We start from the raw sequence: 22,359 nt of genomic DNA on the forward strand, positions 1-22,359 counted from the left end.
CTGGCAATCCCTGGGGCCCCGGGGGTGGCCACTCCCAACTGTCCTCCCTCTCTCCCTCCTGCCCGGAGGATGCATCACCCTGTGACTGGGCCCCGGAACCTTCCAGAAAACAGAGCAGGGTGTGGTTGAGGGACGAGGGGCACAGGCATAGTGTGTGGGGGGACCCCCGCCCTCAGCCCCGGCGTGCCCGAGATGAGCAGCAGACAGCCTCGATAGTACCGCCCCGCGCCCTCCAGCCGGCCAGGCCTGAGGGGTGCCTGGGAAGGCGGCCACAGCCCGGGAACTGCGGTTACCCAGAGGCCTCGTGGGAGCAGAGCGAGGACGTACCTTCCAGTAATTCTCTTTGTACTGGGGAGGGAATGTGCATCGTGCAACAGCTGAAATGCAGACTCTCCAGAAGGGGCTCAGGCCCCCCCCGTGCCTCATCTGGAAGTTTCCACCCCAGCCACACCAGAGTCCTGGGGGCCCCGCGCAGGAGGGCTGACCACGGGTCAGGCTCAGGGGCCGTGTGCCCTCCCGCCTCTCCCGGGACCTGCACCAGAACCTGCAGGGTGGCGTCCATCCTCCTCCGTGTGTCTGTCAGGACTGGGGCCGCCGTGGAGGGTCTGGGAAGTGAGCGGAGGAGAGCCCGCCCCTTCCCACGGCTGCCCTTGTGGCCGAATCCAGAGAGACCGGGTCCCGATGCCGCCGCACACACGGCCGGGCTTTGGAGGCACCTTTTCCTCCAGCCTGGCGGCTCTCTGGAGCTCCCTGTGCCCTGGGGACATGGGCTGTAGGGACTGTTAGGAGGCCAGTGGGTAAAGCAGCCTATCCCTGTCGTGGGCGCGTGGCTCCTGTTTCCATGGAGCCTCAGATGCCCCCTCTCGGGTCGCCCCAACCCACGTGTGTGCAGGTCTGCACTGAGCGCCCAGAGCACCAGCCTGGCAGGGAAGCATCGGACAGACAGGGCTCCTGCCCTCGGGAAGCTGACACCAGTGTGTGCCTGCTTGCAAGAGCATGCGTGTGAATGTGCACGTGGGTTTGTGTGAGTGCACTGTGTGTACATCTCTGCGCATGTGCATGTGTGCTGAGTTGTGAGCGCACATACGTGCATGTGTGTGAGGGTGAGTGACCATGTGTGTGCGCATGTGTGATGGGCCTGTGTGTGTGTGTGTGTGTGCACGTGCCGTGTCTGAGTGTGCATGCGTGAGTGTGGACGTGCCTGTGTGCATGTGTGATGGGACTGTGTGAGTGCTTGTGTGAGTGTGGATGTGTTTGTGCATGCCTGAGTGTGGCCGTGTGTGAGTGTGGCCATGTGTGAGTGTGCATGTGTGAGTGTGGCTGTGTGTGCATGTGTGAGTGTGGCCGTGTGTGTATGTGTGACTGTGGCCATGTGTGCATGTGTGAGTGTGGCCGTGTGTGAGCGTGCATGTGTGAGTGTGGCCGTGTGTGAGTGCGCATGCATGAGTGTGCATGTGTGAGTGTGGCCGTGTGTGAGCGTGCATGTGTGAGTGTGCATGCATGAGTGTGCATGTGTGAGTGTGGCCGTGCGTGAGTGTGGCCGTGTGTGTGCATGCATGAGTGTGGCCGTGTGTGAGTGCACATGCGTGAGTGTGCATGTGTGAGTGTGGCCGTGTGTGCATGTGTGAGTGTGGCCGTGTGTGAGCGTGTGTGTGTGAGTGTGGCCGTGTGTGAGTGCACATGCATGAGTATGCATGTGTGAGTGTGGCCGTGTGTGAGCATGCATGTGTGAATGCACACACGTGTGCACGTGTTGGGGGATGAGTGTGGGGGAGGCTGCTCTGACTCAGCCTGAGGCTCCAGGGCTCTGTCCGAGCTCCGTCCCTCCACCCGCACCTCTTCCCTGCCCACATCCCTGGCTGTGCCCTCAGCCCTGCCCTTCAGGCTCGGAGGCCGTGGTCGCTGGTGCGCAAGCCTGCAGGAGAGAGAAAGGGGAGGACGGGATTGCTCTTCCTTCTCCAAATCGGCTGTGCAGACCCCAAGTCCAGCCCCAGCATGGAAAAGGGCTCCCACGAAGGCGGCTTCTCTGCAGTCTCCCGCGGCCCACTGGCACTGCCCGCGTCCTGCTGAGTGGGCAGCTACACCATGCCCTTTGCGGTGGGCCTGGGTCTCCCAGCCTCCTGCAGCGCCTCTGCTCTGGCCGGGGCAGCCACGGGGCAGAGAGTGGGTGGTGCTCCTGCCTTCCCAGGGAGACATGGGTCCTCAGCGGGCAGAGGAGGAGGCATCAGCCTGCAGAGCGGCCCCACCGGCCCAGCGGGGAGCACCCTGGAGGGAACGTGCAGGGGGACTGGGCTGCCTTCGAGGGGCTGGGAGCACTGAGGCAGCCGTCCACTGCTTCCCTGCGGGGCACAACGGGGCAGCGAGCAGACCAGCTAGACCCTGCTTATTTGTAGGAGTGGTCTCTGGCTCCCATGTGTGTGAGGCCCCTGTGAAGGGGAACGGGCGTGTCCAGGCAGAAGTGGGGGGGGTCTTCCACCAGGGCCCGTGGCAGAGTCGGGCGATGGGGTGGGTGTGGGCACAGGGCACGTGGCAGGGTGGGCATCAGGCCCCCCGCGGGTGCGGCACACGTGAACGAGGAGGCGATGGTAGCCCTGGGTGAGATGGGGGTCATCTCTTGAACGAGGGGCTTTGGGATGAGAGTCAGGACATCCAGGACAGCTGGGGGCCGGCTTCTCCTCCCAGGCCTACTGTGGATGGGGCTTTTGGCCCCAAGTCCTCAGGCATCAGGCATCAGGCAGGGGAGCCCTGGCTCCTTCTGCTGCTGACCCCTCAGCCAGCTCGGTCACCATGGCAACAGAGGGGCGGGACTGCATCTGCATTTTTGCAGCAGGAGGAAGTTGGCGAGTCTCAGGCCTGTGTTCCCTGCCCCGTGATGACCAAGCAGGACACTCTTGAGCCTTTGTGTTCCCCGCCATCGTGCGTCTCCCCGAGCGGACACAGGCCGAGCAAACCTTCCAAATCAAGGCTCCATCAGAGCTTGGACCCCAAGGGTCCGCCCGGGCCGGGCGCCAGACAGAGCGCTCTCCTGGGACCATTCACGCGTCTCTGCTCCTCCGCGGAGCCCTGCCCAGGGACCTTGGGATCATCTCGTCCAAATTGTTGATGTTTGACAGGGAGAAACGGAGGCCCAGAGTCAGCCCCAGGGCCTCCCGGGGTCTCCCATCTCCTTCCTCTGCTCCTGGGTGGGATGGGAACCCCAGAGCCCCCCCGGCTGGCTCCCGAATCCCTGCTGACTAGACCCTGCGGCGTGGAGTTCGCCCTCCTCTGTGAGGTGTGGTCCAGACCCGGCCGTCCCGGCCTGACCCTCCTGCAGGAGTCGTGGTGGAGGGAGTCCCAGGAAGGGGGGTGTGGGGCAGGGGGGTGACCCAGCATGTGCAGATGACAGGACAGAAAAGCCGCCGGGGCTTCAAATGACGAGGGCTGTGGCATCACGGTGGTGCCCGGAGTCACCGAGCTTTGTGCACCAGGACGGCCTCAACTCCTGCAGGCTCCTCGTCAGTCCCGCCAGGAGTCAGGCCACGTGCACACGCGGTCTCAGGCAGGGGACAGCCAGAATGTGGCCGGGTGAGCCTGGAGCCGCACGCAGCGTGTCCACCGCTGGCCGGTGCTGGCCGGCCCTTCGCGGCCTTTCCGCTGGGATGTGCAGCACCAGGGAGAGAAGACCACCCCAGCTCTCCTTTACGGCGCTGTGGGAGGCGGGGCAGGCCCTGCGGGAATTGGCTTCACCACCCTCCCTAGAGCGAGTGGACAGCAAGCTGTGCTTTCTCCTGCGCGTGTGCTTGGCATGTGCCTGGGATGGGTGACCTTGGAGGCCCCGAGGCAGCTGTCTTGGAGCAGGTGCATGTGCAGGTCGGTCACCGATGAGTTCATCAGGGCGTGGTGGGGCAGGCAGGTCTGCGTCCCAGCAGCCATCTCCGTGCAGGGTGTTCCCGCCCTGGACCTCGGGCTTTCAACCCTGTTCCTGGGGTCATAGCGGGAGCTCCCCACAAACCACCCCGCAGGCCCTCGGCCTTGCACCAGAAAGCACAAGGCCACTGGGACACCTGGGAACAGAGAGCAATGTGCACAGAGGGCCTGTCCAGGACGGCCCAGCGCTGGTGCTCCCAACCCCCTCGGCCTCGCAGGGCAGGTGGGAGACGAGGCCCTGCATCTGACGGAGGGTCTGGGTGGGATTCCCCAGGCTGAGCCCCTCAGTGGCCACGGTCCCTGAGCGGGCGGCGGGTGGCTTTCTCCCGGAGCTGGACCCTACTGTGCCCTCTGTTCTCTGACAGAAGAGGGGTCTCCACCTTTCCTTTCTGTCAAAACGGCAGTCAGCTGGGCGGATCCATGAAGATGGAGCTAATGCCGTCCCCGCCTGCGCGTGTGCGTGGTCAGCGTTCTGCGGGAGATTACGGGGACCAAAGTCCGCCTCTGGGCATTCGCCTCCTCCCCCCCGGGCCGTGGGCACCCCTGCCAGCCCCTGTGGGATTCCCGCCTCGCCCGGGCTCGGGGGAAGCTCCATTCTGGAAGCAGGGGAGGTCTTACCTCAAGAGACCAGCTCCCTACCCCCCGTCCCACAACTGTTCACATGCTCACCAGACCCTGGTCATGTTTCCAGGACTCTTTGGGGGTTTGGTGTTAGGGCTTTAAGTAATGAATTTCGGGTCTGTCGGTAATTATGCATTAAGTGTAAGTGGCTTCTTCAGAGGGTCTGTGCTACCAGGGGACCACTCTCGGCCCTTAGGGGATGGAGGTGGCAGACAGTAAACCCACTGGCTGGCGGTCACAGACCGAGCGGGTTTCAGCGCCCGGGGCGCATCGTAGGGCCCGTGGCTGAGGTAGTTCCCAGCGACCCTGTCGTTGGGTCTCCTGAGACTGTCCCCCAGCCTGCGGTTCCCAAGGTCCCCACGGAGGAGGGGCGAGGACCAAGAGAGGGGTCGGTGCGGCTCTGGCTGTGACGCCCTAGCCAGCGTTGCTCTGGGACCAGCTGCATGCGGGGCTGCTGGGGCTGTGGTCCCTGCGTCCCCGCACAAGAGGTGCGGTCCTCTGTCCCCCAGGCGGGAGCGCGAGGCTGCATCCCAGGCCTGTCCAGGGATGAGGGGAGAGCGGACAGATGCAAACACAAGGCAGGAGCAGACTCCTTGGGCTGGGGGCACAACGGCGTGGGGGGCACATCACTGAGGCGGGTGGGTGGGCTGGGCGAGGTTAGGAGCAGGGACGGAAGGGACGGTCTCCTGTGTGAGCAACCCGCGTGCAAGCCAGGGGCAGGGTCCGTGCACGGAGCCCAGGGGCCTAGAAAAGACAGCCCGCCCTAGCGGGTGCCAGAGCCCATGTGCCCAGGTTCCCCAACCACGCGGAGGTGACCGGCCAGAGCTGAGGCTCCAGCGCCTTCCCAAATGCCAGGAAGGGGCGGCGCCACGAGCCCGAGTAGAAACGCGGTGAGAAGATTGCCAGGGCAGGGCGTGGGCCCTGAGCACGCGCATGCTCATCGTGACTGGGCTGAGGGACGAGACAGGATGGCACGGGGGATGGAGCCGTGTGCGGGCACGGGCAGCTCCCCGAAGCCGAGCACGTATGCCTGGAGCTGGGGTCCCAGCACTGCAGCTGAGGACAGTCTGGAGAGGGCGGGCAGAGCTGACAGGCCAGTGGCCCGCTTCCCTCAGGGACGGGGGCACGGGGTTGGCCAGGCCTTCCTGCCCTGTCGTCCTGGGGCCCCCATGGAGGTGACCCTGCGTGGTCTGCTTCCGGGCTGACGGGAGAGGAGAGGCCATGACTACCCGGCGGGATGTACGGGGGAATGCGGGGCAGGTGGGCAGGGACGGGGCTCCCAGGTGAGAGGGAGCCTGTGGCCAGCGCCTGTGGGGGCTGTGGGGCCCTCCAGCCCTATTTCATGTGTTAGATGGAGGTTGGAGGAAATGCAGACCGCGTGCAGCCTGCTGGGGGCCGTGGGGTCAGGGAAGGGCCTGGATCTGCTGACCACCGCGGTCAGGTGACAGGGCAGGTCGCGCTCGCTCAGAGCAGAGGGCTGGGCAGGGCGCCCAGGGGCCCGGCAGGGAGGACGTGGCCCGGGCCCGACTCCAGGCAGTGTGCGGCCGGGAGAGGTGGGGTGCGGGGATCGCAGGTTCGGGTGGCAGCGCGGGGCCCATCGGCCGTGGAAGGCAAGGGGTGGGCCGGAGTGCTGGCCGCTGGGCCTAGGCGGGCCCCTCCGCCCTCCGGCGCTTCCCTCTCTCACCCGCCAGAGGCCGGCCCCTGGCCGCGCCGTCCCCCAGGCTGTGACGGTGCCCGTGCTCCCGCCCGGCTTCCCGCCCCTGCCCTGGCCAGGCTTTAGGGCGACGGGGACGCTCTGGTTCTGTGTGGGGCTGACTCCTGGAGGATGGGTCGTGGCCTCTGTGAAGACGCAGTCCTGCCACGTGTGTGACTCATGGGAGCGTGTCCTCCACACACGCACACACGCGTGTCAGGAAATCGGTGTGGACTGTGCACCCTCCCGCCCAGCTCCGGCCGGTGCTGGCCACCCAGGCTTCTCGGAGCAGCGAGAGGGAGAGCCGTCTGTCTCCGGGCTGCCCTTCCTCTAGCCGGGAAACAAGCGGGTGTCCCCCGTTCGCCCACACGGTCTTGTCCATACCAGATCGGCCGCGCAGCAGGCCTTGGTCTCAGCTGTGGCAGCGTGTCAGCGCGAGGAGCCCGCCCCGTAACGAGCGTGCCCGCTGGGGAGGGGCCGGGGGCCGGGGACGCGCGGGCAGGAGCCCGCAGTGGGGCTTGTCGAGCCGACATTCACTATGTAGGGACAGGGATTCCCGCCGGCTTATCAAAATCGGACATTTCGAAGCCTCCTGAGGAACATTTAACTCTTGCATGTCTGTGTCCACAGCACACAGGGGTCGGGCTGTCCTGCTTCTGCAGTGGCCACACGGGGACACGGGGACACGGCGACGCTGTCTGTGGTGCCGGACGGTGGAGCTCACGCAAAGGGTGCGCCCTCCTCGGGTATGTGGCTGGGCTCTGAGGGGGCGAAGTTGGCCAGAGAGAAGTGGCCACCAGGCCTGGCTTGGCCCCATTCCCCAGGGGAAGTCGGGGACCTGGACCCTCGGGACCTCCCAGCCTCGGGTGCCTGTCCTGGAAGAGCTCAGAGCGGGCCGTGCTTGGGGACATCAGGGAGGCCCCTGCTGACATGGGCCAGAGGCTGGGCAGCGGCAGTGGATGGGGCTGGCCGTTCTGTGGCCCCCATGCCCTCCGTGTCCTCTGTCAGCCACGTGGCTGGTCCCCAGAGACCGGAGGACACGCATTTCTGCTCTGTCCCTGGCACATTTCCCTCAGTGTTTTCCAGGAGGGAACGTTGTGGGGGAAAAGTGGGGAGTCCTGGGTGGTGTCCCCTCCTCCGCCTTCGTCCACTCTCCACGACCGTGGGTCTTGCCGGGATGGTCGTGCCGAAGCCCGGGCAGTCCATGTGTGCATGCTAGGAGGCACCGCGTGGCGTGGAGGAAGGGGTTGAGGCTCACATCCTGGCCTGGCCATGTTCCGACGGCATGGTCCTGGGCAAGCGTGGCCTCTGAATCGTGGCAGCTGGACGTCAAGGTGAATTCACAGGCTTCTCGTGAGCTCCAGACAGCTCGCAGCTCCTCATGTGCCTGGAACAAGGGGCTCAGGTCTTCGTGGGGTTCCTGCTTTCTTGACCAGTGACTTCCCAGCATCTTTTTCTTGAGAAAACTCAGGCCCATGGGGCTCCTTCATGGGTCACACCCACTCGCGGTTGCTTGGCTGAAGGAAGTCACCCGGCATCCCGGCGTCCCCAGGACCGGGAACCCGTCTCTGCCCGCAGTGCACCCTGCAAGATCCAACCACAGGCGGCCTCCACGGCACCCGGGAGCCACGGAGACACCCCGCCAGGGTCCACGGAAAAACCAGAGCTCCGTCCTGTGTCCCTCTTCCTCCTTTATGTCCCGTCTTAGTGTGTTTCACAAGGTGCGAGTAGATGCCTGCGTTCGGCGTGAGGACGCAGACGGAGGGCCGCACGGTCGTTTCTGTAAACGATCTGATGCCAGTGCACAGAGATTCGCAGACCGCGGGCTCGGGGCGTCGCTGCGCCTTCCAGCTCGGGCAGGGCCGGGCACGGTTCCCCTGAGTGCGGTACCTCCCGAGTCATTGCCATTTTCAGGCCCCGCTTTCTTGGTCAGTAATGACATTTCTCCGTCTCACGGAGGATGCTCTCTCTACGGAGGTGAAGACAAGGCCGGCTCAGCCAGGGCCCTGGAGAGGCGGCCGGAGAGACCCCGTCGGGCCCCCAAATTGGTTTACTTGCCAGATAATCGGAGGCAGAGAAGGTGCCGCAATAGGACATGGGCTCCTGTATCGCGGGCGCATGGCCCGGCCCCCGTGGGATGCGCGGGGACGGGGGCGGCCGTCACTATGAAGTGGCTGTGACCGTTTCCCAGGCAGGAAAAGCTGTTTGATTTCCCTTCTGGCACCTGGTCTGCAACAAAGAGAATCACTAGGCTGACTTTTCCGAAAGACAAAGGTGCCTGGAGGTGGAGCCCATCCATGCAGCTTTCCCTTCGCCGCCCTCGGTGTCCTGTGTTTTCAGTGGGCGCCGCGCGCGTGGAAGGCAGGGGCGCGTTACTTGGCGCTAAGGGCTGAGGGGTGGGGCGCTGGGGCGCAGTTTGTGAAGGTGCTCGAGGCCGCCAGGGCTTCCTGTGACCGTTCACTCCATCCTGTGCCCCCATGAGACACGCCGGGGTTGGGTCGGTGCCCTCGCTTCTCTGAGCCCGGACACCAGCCCCTGCAGCCCGTCCGGACCCGCGGCAGGAGGCCCTGCTCCGGGGAAGGAGGGGCCGGGAGCTAATGCAGATGGATGCAGCACCTACATCTGGCAGCTAGATGGTCCTTGCGACGGGGAGCTTGTCATCAGCAAGGAGCCTGCAGGCGGGGGTCGCCCCCAGCAGGTGACATTTCAGCCGCGTTTGGGGTAGCAGGAAGTCAGACCTGCTCTCCGTGGGCACACCGCAGAGTCCCAAATCTACAGCAGCCCTGGACTGGCCTTTCGCTGGGCAGAGTTAGGGGACAGGGGAGCAGGTGCGTGGTCCTGGGGCCGTGGGGGGTGGGGGAGGGTTTGGTTTGATGCCACATGTGACCAAAGCCTCTGGAAGGCAGAAGGAAGCAGAAGAAAGATGCAGTCTGAGTTAGGCTCGAGAGGCTCTCCTGGATGGTCAGGGGTGGGGGTCGGGAGCTGGGGGGAGGCTGACAGAAGCGTCAGGGTGTATGGTGGCAGCGCTGTGTGGTGGGAATGGGGTGCCCACGGCCTTGGGGCACCTGCTGGAGTGACCCCCAGGGAATCAGAGCAGTGGAGATGCTTCTGGTTGCAGGCGACAAGACAGCTCGGCCCAAACTGGCTTAAGCTGCAAAGGGGCCGCTGGGGATGAGCGTCCAGGCCCAGGGCCTGCTGGGGCCCTCACCCCTCTTGGGCTGGCCTGCTCAGCACCCCCGTGAGCCTGCCAGATGCACCCGGGGCTGGGCCCTCCTCCCCCCAGTGCCGGGCACAGACTTGACCCCCGCCTTCCGGGAGGCAGGTGGAGGTGCGTCCAGGCTGGACCAGCGTGGGTCAAAATCCATTCTTGCCTTTGGGCTGCCCCTGGGGAGAAGTGGAAAGTGCCGATGTGCTGAAGCGAGTGGGGACGGACCAGCTGCCCCGGACCATGGCTGCCTGGAGCTGGTGGCCCCCGAGAGGAGGCTTTGTGGGCATTATGAGGGGCTGGGCGGGCAGAGGCTGCTGGCCCCCAAGAGAGCCCTTCTCAGAGGCCACTTGTCTGGGGTGTCCTGAAGCCGAAGGATCTCACGCCTCATGAGTGACCAGGTCCTCCCGCCTCTGCGTTCCTGGGTCCCGGCGTCCGATGGGGCGTGCGAACCACTGACCTCCGGGGTCTCCCTCCTCCTCCAGCCGAAAAGTCGGCGCACGCTTGCACGGGCTCACCTTTGTCCCTCGAACATGTTCTTTGTTCTTTTCACAGATCCAAGCCTTGGTTTCCGTCTTTCTCTTCTGTTTCAAGTTACTGCGCTAAAATAATCTTATAATTTGCCAATTATTCCTTATTTACAAAATGATATTATTTAGAATTTAGTGATTAATGTGCTGTGAAACACAGGGTCTCATTTTCAGCTTCTGAAGCTCAGAGGAAGATTTGTGGGGTTCGGTGCAAGGGGTTTGTTCCGTGTTTGCCCATTGGACTGTTTTTCATCGCCAATCATAAAAGCAGCCGTTTATTAAAAGCTGGCCAGGTGGCGTCAGGCCTGACGGGTGATTTATGTGTGGGTGTGTAGCTCTCGTGTGTGCGAGGACCCTGAGAAGAGTCACACGGGGCAACGGGGATGTGGCTGAGGGATGTGCCCAAGGCCACCTGGCCAGGAGGCAGTGCCCGCTCCCAGGCCCTGGTGTGCCAGAGATTCAGCTGTGGCCCTTATGACCCCGTGCCTCCCAGCCGTTCTCACGGGGACCCAGGACCCGCCCGCCCCGGGCATCCTGGCTGTGAGCACGGGGACCCAGGACCTCACTGCCCCGTGCCTCCCAGGTACGTGCACGGGGACCCAGGACCTCACTGCCCCGTGCCTCCCGGGTACGTGCATGGGGACCCAGGACCTCACTGCCCCGTGCCTCCTGGGTATGTGCACGGGGACCCAGGACCCCCCCGCCCCGGGCATCCTGGCTGTGAGCACGGGGACCCAGGACCCCACTGCCCCGTGCCTCCCGGGTATATGCACGGGGACCCAGGACCTCACTGCCCGTGCCTCCTGGGTATGTGCACGGGGACCCAGGACCCCCCCGCCCCGGGCATCCTGGCTGTGAGCACAGGGACCCAGGACCCCACTGCCCCGTGCCTCCTGGGTACGTGCACGGGGACCCAGGACCTCACTGCCCCGTGCCTCCCGGGTATGTGCACGGGGACCCAGGACCCCCCCGCCCCGTGCCTCCTGGCTGTGAGCACAGGGACCCAGGACCCCACTGCCCCGTGCCTCCTGGCTGTGTGCTCCGGGACCAGAGACCCTTCCCAATGCTCATGCTCCTGGGCTGTGTGCGGGGACTCACAGTTTTCCTGAAGGTCCTTGTCTTTCTAGCGGAGGCTCCAGGATTGGCTCCAGGATTCCGTGTTTGATCTCAGACCTGCATTCCGGGCTGCCCTCGGCTCTAGGCGAAGTGCCGGGCAGGTTCGTGGTTCATGCTGTCACATTTTCTTGTCCGCATCAGGGGCTGTGTGCGGGCGGCATCTCCCTCGTAGGGAGGCTGGAGGAGGTGGTGATGGGAGTTCTTGCCGGGCGGTGAGTGCTGGGGGCTCAGCTCGCCCTCCGCACGGCCCTAGGCTCTGGGCTCAAGCCCTCCCCTGTAGGACTCCGCTCCCATCCTAGGCAGGGCCTGGTGCCGGGCTCTGGGCTCAGGGGACTCTGCCTGTGTCTCAGGGTGGCCCGGTGACCCGCGTGTGCCCGGGAGGCTCTGTATTCCGCAGGCGGGTGGCAGTGTGACCACCACCTGGGACCCACCTGCTTGGGTGACCCGCTGTGTCCCAGCCGTGTGCCCTGGGGCACTCCCCCAGCAAAGCATCACCAACCAGGTGGCTTAATACCAAGGACATGTGTCGCCTCTCATTCTGGAGGCCAGAAGCCTGAGGGGCAGGGATCTTCCTTCTGAGGGAGAATCAGCTCGGGGACGGCGGGCGGCGTGCCCGGGCCTGTGGCTGTGCCCTCCACCCTCCGCTCCGGCTTCATGGCGAGTTCTCTGCCCCCTTTCTTCTTGGACGGGGACCCAGCCTCCCTGGCGGGATCAGAGCCCACACCCTCCGGCAGGACCTCCCCTCCACTCTCTACATCGGCAGCAACCCCATTTCCACACCTGAGGTTTCTGAGGGCTGGGACACGAACATCCCTTTGAAGGGGACAAATTCAACCCCTGAGAGGCAGGTTGACCTCTCTGTGCCTCAGTGTCCCCATCTAGCACCACCTTTCCTGGCTGTTGGGAGACGTGATGCAAATACTTAGCATGGGGGTGGGGGGCGCCTGGGGGGGCGCAGTCCGTTAAGCGTCCGACTCTTGATTTCGGCTCAGGTCGTGACCTTGGGGTCGTGAGGTCGAGCCCCGTGTTGGGCTCCATGCTCAGTGGAGAGTCTGCTTGAGATTCTCTCCCTCTGCCTTTGCCCCTGCTTGTACTCACACACTCTCTCTTTTTCAAATAAATGAATAAATCTTAAAAAAAAAAAATACCTATCATGGGACAGGCCTACATTTGGTGGAAGGTAGCACGAATTATTTCAAACAAAGCTGAGCCACCCTCCTGGCGAATACAAACCGGTGTGGGGGGATGGTGACTGGGTCCAGCTTCCCATTCCAGGAGCGTGGGGTGCCCCCTGGACACAGACCAGGGGAGCAGTCCCCTTCCCAGCACACCCACTGCCAGGCACGGGTGGGATGCCGGCTGCAGGGGGTGGTGGTGAGTGGTGGTCCCGGTGGGTCTGCCTGGGCTCCGGCCCGAACGGGAGGACCACGGTCAGCAGCGACCAGCCATGGCCCCATTTCCAGGAGGGCCACGCTGGGGATGCTGGGCTTGCACCAGAGAGGTTGGGAATACCCTTCCTCTGTCCCCAGGAGAGGAGTGCGCCCGCCCACGCGCCCGCAGCAAATGTTCAGCCCCGGCTTCCAGTGAGCCTGCCAGGCGTGCGTGTTGGAGGACCAGATGGAGGGCCAGCGCCCGGCCCACGTCCTGCAGCTGTGAGACCACGCAGTGGGAGGGGGCAGGCAGCAGAGCCCCACGTGGGGCCCCGGGACAGGCGGGTGTGCTGGGCCCCCCGGGGAGGGCACCCCCAGGAGGGCCTGGGGAGACCCAGCCGCACGCCGACCTCCCGCGGCGGGTCACATGGACGGCCCCGCAGTGCCCGGGGGGACAGGCAGGGAGGCACGTCTGTGCCCATTCCACGGGCCCCTCGCCCCTCCCCAGCCCTGTCCCGGCACCTGCACCCGCCCGTGTCCACAGGGTATTTCCAGGGAAGCCTGAGGGGTCCGGTCCACTCAGTTTTAATGTTTCCTGTAGTTGTGCTGGGGTAAAGACTTCGTACGGCGTCCGCTCCTCTCGCTAAACACCCATCGGTCAAGAGAATCACCCCCTCAGGGCGGGAGACCTGACCCGAGTCGTTTTTTGCAATAACATTTGTGGAGCTTAAACACAAAAATCTTCATGGAAGTATCATAAAACGTAATCATGCTACGAAGCCGGCTGAATGGCCAGGAGGTGACCTTTCTGGCCACACTCTGGAGGAAATGCCACCCAGGAGGGCGGGCGGGGTGTCACGCTGGAAGACGCCTCCCCACAGGCAGGCGCAGACGCGGGGCTCGCTCAGAAGCTGCCCGGCGGCCGCGCGCAGTCTGGAGAGAAGACAGAGCCGCTACCAGGGGCGGGAAGGTGGGGCTGGGGCCGCCTGGGGGTCAGCCTGGGACCTGCTGCCCCGGCCGGGGGACGGGTCCCTGAGACCCCACGCCTGGACCAGCTGGCGTCCCAGCCAGTGGGTCCTGCTGAGGATTTGCCCCCGAGCCAGGGAGGGGCCCTGTTTTCCACCTGCTCAGCTGGAAATGCCCCCACCAGGACTCCAGCGGCCCCCGGGGCAGGGAAATGGGGTCCCTACAGCCCGCGGAGCCCTACGGACTCCGGGCTCTGCTCAGGGGCGGCTTGTGGGCAGCAGATGTCCTGCCCCAGGGGACCTACACCATGTCGTCGGATGGCGGTGGCCAGGCCAGCCCAGCCTGCACACAGACGCCTGGTACTCAGTGGGACTGGCAGACTGGGCTCCGGAGACCCTCACGTGGGAGCCCCGCACGCGCTAGCGGGATGGCCGGGCCTGTGGCGATGGCATCTTCCGGGCGGGGGCTGGGTGGGCTTCCCCTGCAGGAAGAGCTGCTGGGGGGCCCTGGCCTCCCTCCAGCTCCTGGCCCCGCCCTGACAGCTCCCTCCATACTTCAGCCGACGGCAGCAGCCCCCAGCAGGCAGAGGGGGCCGGGGCCTCGTCACCGCTGGGGACCCGGTGACGTGTGGCAAGGCAGCTCTTGATGGGGGCGTGAGGACTTCTGCCCGGAATGCTAGTTTGGGCTTCGGCGCCGGGGGGGGTGAAGATGCGGCGGAAGGCAGTAACACCGCCGGCTCCCCCCGGCTACAGGAGAGCAGGCGCCGGCCGGGTTCAGGGGCTGCGTTTCTGTCACCAATGCCCTGACTCCCTCGTGAACACCAGCTTGGAGGGTTTGCTTCGTCCCTGCGAGGCCAGGGGAAGGCCCGAGCGTCTCCATCACCCGTCTGGGCCTTGGAGAGAGTGGCTGGTCGAGCTTTTATGGCGATCGGGAAGGGTGTGGTGTTGAAATCGGGGTCACGAGCATCCAGGAGGAGGTTGGGCGCTGTGCTGGGATTCGGGACCACCAGGCCCTCAAGGTCAGGTGTGGACTGAAGCTTCCGTGGCGTATTTTCCATCAGGGCAGCACCTGGCCCCGGAGTGGCCTTTTGTCCGGGTGGGAGCAGCTCCCAGGCCAGCCCCCAGCAGTTCAGCTGGTAGAAGAATCCTCCTAGATAAGACAATGTCGGCCACCTCTGAAATCGGTCCCCGACATTTAGGTTCTAAGCTAGTTTTCAGACGCTGAGGAAATAGGTTTTTAGAACGTACTGTTCTCTTTCTGCACTTTGTCCTGAGCTTTGCCATCAGCTCAGTGAGGCCCTTCCTACCCATGGCCACGGCCACCACTTTGCCTAAGGCCACTTGGTTCCAACATTCTTGGGGCCAGTTTTTCTGATCACCACCTGCGCTCTTTGAGCAAATGTCTTGGCAGCCCCTGGCTCCGGGGGGGCTGCACCCGCCTGTCCTAACTCACTTATAATTTATTGTAACCAGTGTGACTTGGATCCTTGGCTGGAATGGGACCCCCTAAGACGGCAGCAAACCCAGGCCTTACCAGCTCTGTGTTCCCAACGCCCAGCAGACAGCCCGGTACATAGTAGGTGCTTAATGAGTGTCTGTGGGGCGTGCGAAGCTCGTGGAGCCCGGTGGGGCATCATTAAGCATCCTGTGCTGGTGATGGATAGGAGGACGGGCTGAAAGGCTGTCCCGCTCCCCAGGGCTCTGAGTCTCCCAGAGACCCAGGGCGGACTCCCAGAACTGATTCAGGACCAGGCCCGGGCAGGTACGGTGCAGGACCGCTGCGGGCTGGGGGACCCCAGAGCCTGCAGAGGAGGTGGGGGGTTGCTGCAGGTGCTTGGAGCCCCGTGGACTGCAGTCCTGGCACATGGTGGGGCTCAGAGCCCTGTCCCCACGGCCCACCCTATAGAAGCAGCAGGGTCCGCCCCAGAGTCTGGCAGGGCAGATGCCCTCAGTGTCTGCTGAGTGAATGAATGAAGGAATGAGTGAACGAATGAGTGAATGCCTTGTGTCATGCGCTGGCTTGGGGACCGGGTGGTCCGGGGTCTGTGGGCCTCAGGCAGGGCCTACCCAAGGGAGCCGGGCCAGTGTGGGCCACCCAAGGTCCCGGCCGGGGCCTCCTCCTCAGTCACGGAACAGCCCTGGCAGGCAGCCTGGAGGAGGCCTCTCTGCTGCTCACCTGCGAGGGCCTCCTCCACAGGGAAAGCCCCCCGTGCTCTCAAGCAGCTTCTCACCTCATGGTGTGCACACCTGTCCCGGGTCGTGGCGCCGTGAGCAGGTGTGGGGTCACTAAGTGCGTGTTCGTGCGGCGAACACGTGTCGCGCTCTGCTGGCCCCAGGACGCCCGGCCACCCTGCGTGGGAAGGGGCGGCGGACGGCGGCAGGCCGCTCCCCCCACCCGACCACCTTCACCCAATTTGATGAGGATTGAAAATAGCCAGTTGGCTAGACTCAATCTTTGTCTTGTTTTAAAAGAGTTTGTTTTTCCAGACTCTATCCAAGTCTGTTTTAATCCACCAAAAGCAGAGCTAAGTTTGATAAATAAAAGAAGATTAAAAGTGGTAGAGAAAAATGTGTTTCCCCCCCAAGCTCCCAAGAGAGTGCTGCCAAAATCGAAGCGTGGAAACAGAAATAGAAATGATCAAAACGTCTGATGGTATCTCTATTTTGAAATGGAAAGACGGTGCAGACCTGCAGCGGAGCCGTTTATGGGAGGGTCCCGCGGCCCGGGGCCACCTGTCTCCCGTGCTTGGTGCACTGAGCGTTTGGGGCCGTCTTGCTCCGCCCGGAGGGACGTGCAGGTGTCCTGCGCCTGCGAGCCCCTGGCCGTGCGGGACGGAGGGCACCCCTGAGCTGTCCACGGGGGAGGCTGGGGTCCCCCGTGGGCCACGCCCTCCCTGGGGCTTCTGTCTCTTTGCCTGTGAGGTTCGCGCCCGGGTGCTGGTGAGAGGCGGAGGGTCCTCGGCCGTGGCCGGTCACTTGGCCAGCGTTCGGGCAGCCAGGACGACTGTAATTAAGCACCAGTAGCGGTGAAGGGGACAGGGACTTGCTTTCAGAGCCTCTGGGTCCGTCCGCCCGCCACTCGCATCTTGGGATGCGCTCCGCCCCTGCCGAGCTGGGGGTGGGTTTCAGGACCGCCTTCGACGCCCCCAGATCTCCTGATTCGGGAACTCCCAGCGGGGCCGGTTTCTCACACCTTTCTCCTCTGCTCCGAGGGATGCTGTACCCGCCCCCTTTACGGGTGGGGGGAACGGGGAAGTCGACGTCATCTGACCTGCCTGGCACTGGATGGCTCAGCAGCGATGGGGCCGAGCCGGGGGAGGGCCGTCCTCGTCCAGAGCCCGAGCCCCACGCCTTCGGCCCCACGCGTGTTTCTGCCCCGCGCTCTTCCTTCTCGGAGCCTCCGACGTCCCTGGGGCCCCGGTGCCGGGGGCCGTGGCGGCCTTCGCTCCAAAGCTGAGGAGACCCCAGGCACAGCGGAGGGGGAGCCCGCCCCCGGAGGTCTCCCGGGGCCCTGCACTCCTGGGAGACCCATCCCTGGTGCGGGGGCTCCTTCTCAGGAGTGAAATGTGACGGGAAGACGTTGGGGATTGTGCCGAGTCCCCAGAGGTGAGCCGCCCGCCGCATTCCCCGGAGCCTCCCCACACTGCCGTCCCCGCCAGGGCCGGTGTGAGCTCGCATCCCCGGCCAGTCCACGTGGGAAGCCGAGGCCTGGCGCCGTTAGCCTGGCGCTGCAATGCTGTGGGGCAGGCTGGAAACTCGGCGGCGAGGCGCGGCGCTCACGTCTGTGGGTCCGTGACGGTGGGGCTGGACAGACCGGGTCCCGGGCTCCAGGTCAAGGCTGTGGACTCCCTGGGGTTCTGCTGATCTGGGCAGGGGGCACTCCAGCCTGAGCACGGGGTTCAGGGCTGCCCTGTGCCTGAAGCTCGAGGGGCCCAACCTCAGAAGCACATGCCAAGCTCACGGTCACTCCCTGCCCCTGCGAGGGACAAATCCCGCCGGCTAACGCAGGCGGCACCACCAAGCCCGCGTCGGTGGGGGGGGCAGGGAGGGCGTTTACTCAGTGGCCCACCACCCTCCCCGAGCTCCTCCATCCAGTTCCCTGTATTACGTGTCATACAGCAGGGGCTTAATGCATGCCCCGCTCGCTGCTCGACGAAAGTCAGTCGTTCCCTGAATTCATTGTCTTTCTGGGAATGAGATTATAGGATGCAATTATAGGATGCCATCACACCCATGCCGAGGCTTCCGGCCAAAGGGAAATTCTTTACGGAAATCAAATTGACCTAAAGAAGAGTTCTCAAACCTAAAACGTGAATTCGCTGGCAGGAAACACCTCCCGTCTCACGGTAAATCGTCTCTGATTGGAACTCTGAAGGGTGAATACATGTCACCCCTTCCTCGGCTGGCACCGGGTGTTGGCCAAATGCAGGGCCGTCAGCCCGTCCCTCTGCCTCCGTCCTCCCAGTCACCGGAGATGAATGGCCGAGGCGTCCGCACTCTCTCCGCCCGGCAGCGGGCTCATCCTGACCCCGCACAGCAGCGTGTCCGCGCTGAGGCCCGTCCGTGGACCGCTCGGTGCCGCGTGGCCCCGCGCCCACCGCGTCACCTTGGCAGAGGTGGATTACTAGGAGCATGCTAATCCTGAACTTTGGTGCAGCAAATGATTCTGCACACATTTCAGAAAGGGGCCCTCATTTGAATTTAAATATTATTCATCGAATTCATGCGGTGGCATTTGGAGAAGGGGACCAAGGATTACCAAGCAGCGGGCTCCAGCAGCTCCAGCCAAACAGCACAGGTGTCACCGAGGGGCCGGGCTGGCTGGTGTCGAGGCCACTCTTCTGGATAGGACCACCCCAGACGGCGTGCTCCCGGGGAGGGGCGCGGCAGGACCGGGCCAGGCCGTGGGCAGCTTTGGGGCGGGCTGCATCGGGCGGGATCCACCTCTGGCTCCAAGAGCCGCGTGGCCTGGGGCAGTGGGCAGAGCCGCAGGCCCCCATGCGTGCTGGGGAGAGTAGCACCCGGGCCAGCCCGCTCTGCGTCTCTGTGCCCGCTCCCATCACGCACGCGGCCCCACCTGTTCTCCATGCACACGGCCTGCCGGGAACCGCGTGCTGAGTCACCTGCCGGCCTTTATGTCCCCTCACGAGTGGCTCGAGCACCTCCCCAAGCTATGCACGGGTTTCCTGCATGACCTGGCCCCGTGACCGTCAGCCCCCCGAGGGCAGGGCAGCTTTGTGTTGCCGGCCCCATGTCCCCAGGGTGCAGCTCAGGACCCGGCACTCAGCCAGTGCCCGCCCAGCGTGGGGTGAAGGAATGACGGGACCACTCCTCGAAGTCAGCACTAGATGCTTCTCCACCTGGTCGCCCAAGTTCCCAGCCCCCAGGACTGAGGCAGAAACTCTCCAAGGAACGGTCGCAAATGACCTTCTAAATGAAGTGGCCTTTGAGGGGAGAGCGACCTCCGCCTGAGAAGCCCGGCCCGAGTTTCCATTGACTTCCGGTGGGCGCTGGGCCCAGCTAGACAGAGCGCAGGGGATGGGACCCTTGGTCTCTGATCTGGGAGCCCCAGAATCATGACTGCCTACTTTGCAGCCCAAGTCATCGGAACGCAGGGTGATGGCGGAGCCCTGGAGCATGTGCCCCCGCAGACGGTGACCTGGGGTCAGAGCAGCCTAAGCTGCCCGCTCTGGGCTGGCCGATGGGCAGCCTGCCCATGCTGAGGGTGAGGATGCTGGGCCAGGCCGCGCAGAGGGCGCAGGATACGTACCCCGGGCAAGGGAGGGAGCACAGTGACTTCCTCGGAACCAAAGTGCTGAACCTGCTGGCCTCACGCGGCCTCGGACTGATTTTCTCCAGGGGATTCAAGCAGTGGGCTGGGGAATGAGTTCTTTGAAGCTGGGTGCGCATTTTAAAAGCATGTGCATCTCCTCACTCCCTTTGATGTGTCCAAAGTAGCTGCCTTGGTCCTGATGGGAGGACCAGGCCGTTGGGAGCCGATAAGGAATCCTGCTCCGCTCCTGGTTATGTGGCTGCCTCCGGCGTCGAGGGTGAGGTCACAGGAAGGTTGGGCGCTTCCCCTCCCGTCCACAGGGCTGTGGCCAGTGTGGCCGTTGTCTATCCGTCCGCGCCCTCCCTGCACTGGTCAGGAGCGATGCCCTCCTGCAGCCGGAGCCCGTCTCCCCGGGCTTGAGAAGATGCTGTGGCGGGTGCAGCCGGGAGAGCAGAGCGCAGGGTGGGGGAGCCCTGGAGAAGCTGTTCCACCTCCCCGGAGCTGCGAGGGAGGTGTTTGTGGCTGGGATCCCACACCTTCCATCCAAGCTTTACTGGAAGGTGGAGTGCATGGTGCTTAAGGGGCCCACTGTGGGGACTTCCAGTGCGGATTCAAGGACCCAGCCCCAGAGGAGCGTCTTATCCCGAGGCAGACCCACCCTCTGACGGTTCCCTACAGGCCCAAGGCCGTCCAGACTCGGATCTGTTGGTCCCGCGTGTGGACAGAGGCATGGCAGGAACCGCGCAGCCGGTGCGCCCGGGGAACCTGGTCCAGGACGCTGTCTTCTGATGGAAACACCCTCTCTCACCTCCTCCTGCCCCAGGAGCCAGGGGCGTGCGTCTGGACTGAAGGGTGCCCAGAAGCAGCTGGGTCCCTCTCATTGTGCAGAAGACGCTCAGCTGTTGAAAAAGGTTCACCACGTCTCAGCTGACGGTCCTGCCTTGGGTCTTGGTGAGGAGGGTGCTCGTGCATTGCTGGTGCGCTGACCCCCTGCGGCTCATCCGGGGGTGCCCTGGGCCCCCTGGTTCAGCATCATGCAAAGCCCCCCACGACCCCGAAGTGCAGGGGTGAGGTCTGATCAAGCAAGGGGTGCGGCCCTGGGAATCCCCCATGGAAGGATGGCACGGTTCAGAGCAAGTCTGTCCAGGAGGGACGGGCCCCACACGTCCCACCCAGGGGGGGCAGGAGACAGGGCCTCACTAGCTTTCTGAGCACACGCCGAGGGGACGAGCCCATCAAGGATTCCATTCCAGAACTCCTTGATATTTGACTTAAAGTTCAGTTCTAAATATAGACCCGTTGCGGTATGTCACAAAATGTTGTCTTTAGGTGCGTGTGTACTTACGTGCGCGGGGAGGCCCAGGGGCCCGGTGTTTCTCCATCTTTCTTACCTTCTGAGGCTTTAGGGAGGAAGACACAGGAGGTAAGGGGAACCGTGGGCGGGATCTTTCCTAAGACCCCTGTCCCGGAGACCCAGGCTACTCTTCACCCGCTCCCGTGGCCAGAGCCACCTCCACCACCCCAGCCCTCCCGTGGCTGAAGCACATGTGGGCCGAGTGTCCTGGGGCCACGGGCCAGATGCTGTGCCAAGCATGTGATCCTTGGAGGATCCGTGTGGGTTAGCAGCTCCGCTCCATCCATCAGAAGGAGCCTCTCGGGTCATGGTGCTCGCCCGGGCTTGCCCAGGGCCCCTGGCTCTGCCTGGGTGAGACTGGCCTTGGCTGGGGAGGGCTTGACGGGAGGCCGGCTGCCCTGGGGGCCCAGCCAGGCCAGGTCAGGCCTGTGTTCACGTGGCTGTCTCGATGTCCAGGACCGGCCCTCCCACTGGGGACAGTGAGAGACACTGGCCAGCACAGCAGAGGCCTGGGTCAGAAGTGGGCCCGTTGGTGGGAGACCACAGGTGGAGGGCTTCGGGTCTGGTCTCGGGAATGGGCCTAGTTTGTCCCTTCCTGCCTCACGGCCTCAAGCTCGCGTGGGTGAGGTTTGGGCTTGAAACTTGGTCCCCGTCAGGGGCGCCTTCAGGGACAAGCCCCCTTGGGACTTCCTGGCTCTGAATGTGGGTGTGACCACAGGCCCGATGGCCTGGGGACGGCCTGGGACGGGGTCCCCTTCTGCAGGCAGCTGACGTAACGGGGCAAGGCTGCACTGACCTGCCCGAGATCCGTGTCCCTGCTTGTCCTCGGTGACCTGGGTCTCTGCCTTCCTCAGACACCTGCTCAGGCCCGTCGCTGCGCCCATCCTTGTCCTGGACCTCGTGGTACCCAGCTCTGCGTGTCACGGGGGGCCTCACCGGCCACCGCTCCCCCCACCCACACTCTGAGTGGCGGGCAGAGTGGGGTGTGCCCTTAGGAGGGCTTCCTGTAGATTAACTCCGCTTACTTGATTCATTGATTGTGTCAAGGGTCCGTTTATCACACTGACAACTGGAAAAACCTTAAATAAATATTTATCGTGCACGGAGGGGGTCTGCCTGGGCTCCCAGGGAAGAGAAGGAATAGCCCGATGGCATCTGCTGGGCTCCCGCTGAGGGAAGGAGCCACGGCCGGGGCCCACGGTGGGCTGCCTCCCCTGCTGGGCTCCCTGCGGCTGATGGGGGGGCGCTCGGCCCCTCGCTGTGCACCTGACGAGAGCCACTCTGGGCATCCATGCTCTTCGTTCATGTGCTCCCTGGACGTTCCCTAGTCCAGCAGCGCCCTGTGTGTAGACCTAAGCAGGGGAGAGACACCCAACAGACCCCCCGGCTTCGGCCTGATCCACACACTAGAGACGCCCATGCGGGCGAGGCCTTGGACCCCCCTCTGGGGTCCCCAGCCTGCGGAGCTGCCCGGCCCCATGCCCCCTGCTGCCCAGCCATGCTCTGCCTCCCAGCGGGCCCTCGCGAGGCCCGTGCCGTGCCCGAGAGCCTGCAGATTCTTGCACATTTCTCAGACCCGGCCCTCCGTGCCTCCCCTGGAGTGGTCCCTCCACACGTCGGCTGGACCTGTGCAGTCCTGGTCTCTGCCCAATGTCACCTCCCGGGAGCGGCCGCCCAGGACCAGCGTGACCCAGACCACCCCACCCCCGTGCTGTCCCTGCCCCGCTAAGCGTGTCCCCGTGGCGACGTCACTCACACCCAGCAGGTGTTACAGACCATGGTTGGGGCATCGGGATGCGCGGCCCCAGCAGATGTGGGTCAGGGCT

General features: G+C 64.3%; 1 protein-coding gene across 2 annotated transcripts in view; it reads left to right on the top strand.

Annotated features, from left to right (window-relative positions):
- Positions 1–22,359, top strand: part of TAFA5 (TAFA chemokine like family member 5) — a 195,470-nt gene that overhangs the window by 31,471 nt on the left and 141,640 nt on the right. The gene's annotated exons all lie outside the window — the stretch shown is intronic.

This window comes from Halichoerus grypus, chromosome 6 (assembly GCF_964656455.1).
Source record: "Halichoerus grypus chromosome 6, mHalGry1.hap1.1, whole genome shotgun sequence".
Lineage (NCBI taxonomy): Eukaryota > Metazoa > Chordata > Mammalia > Carnivora > Phocidae > Halichoerus > Halichoerus grypus.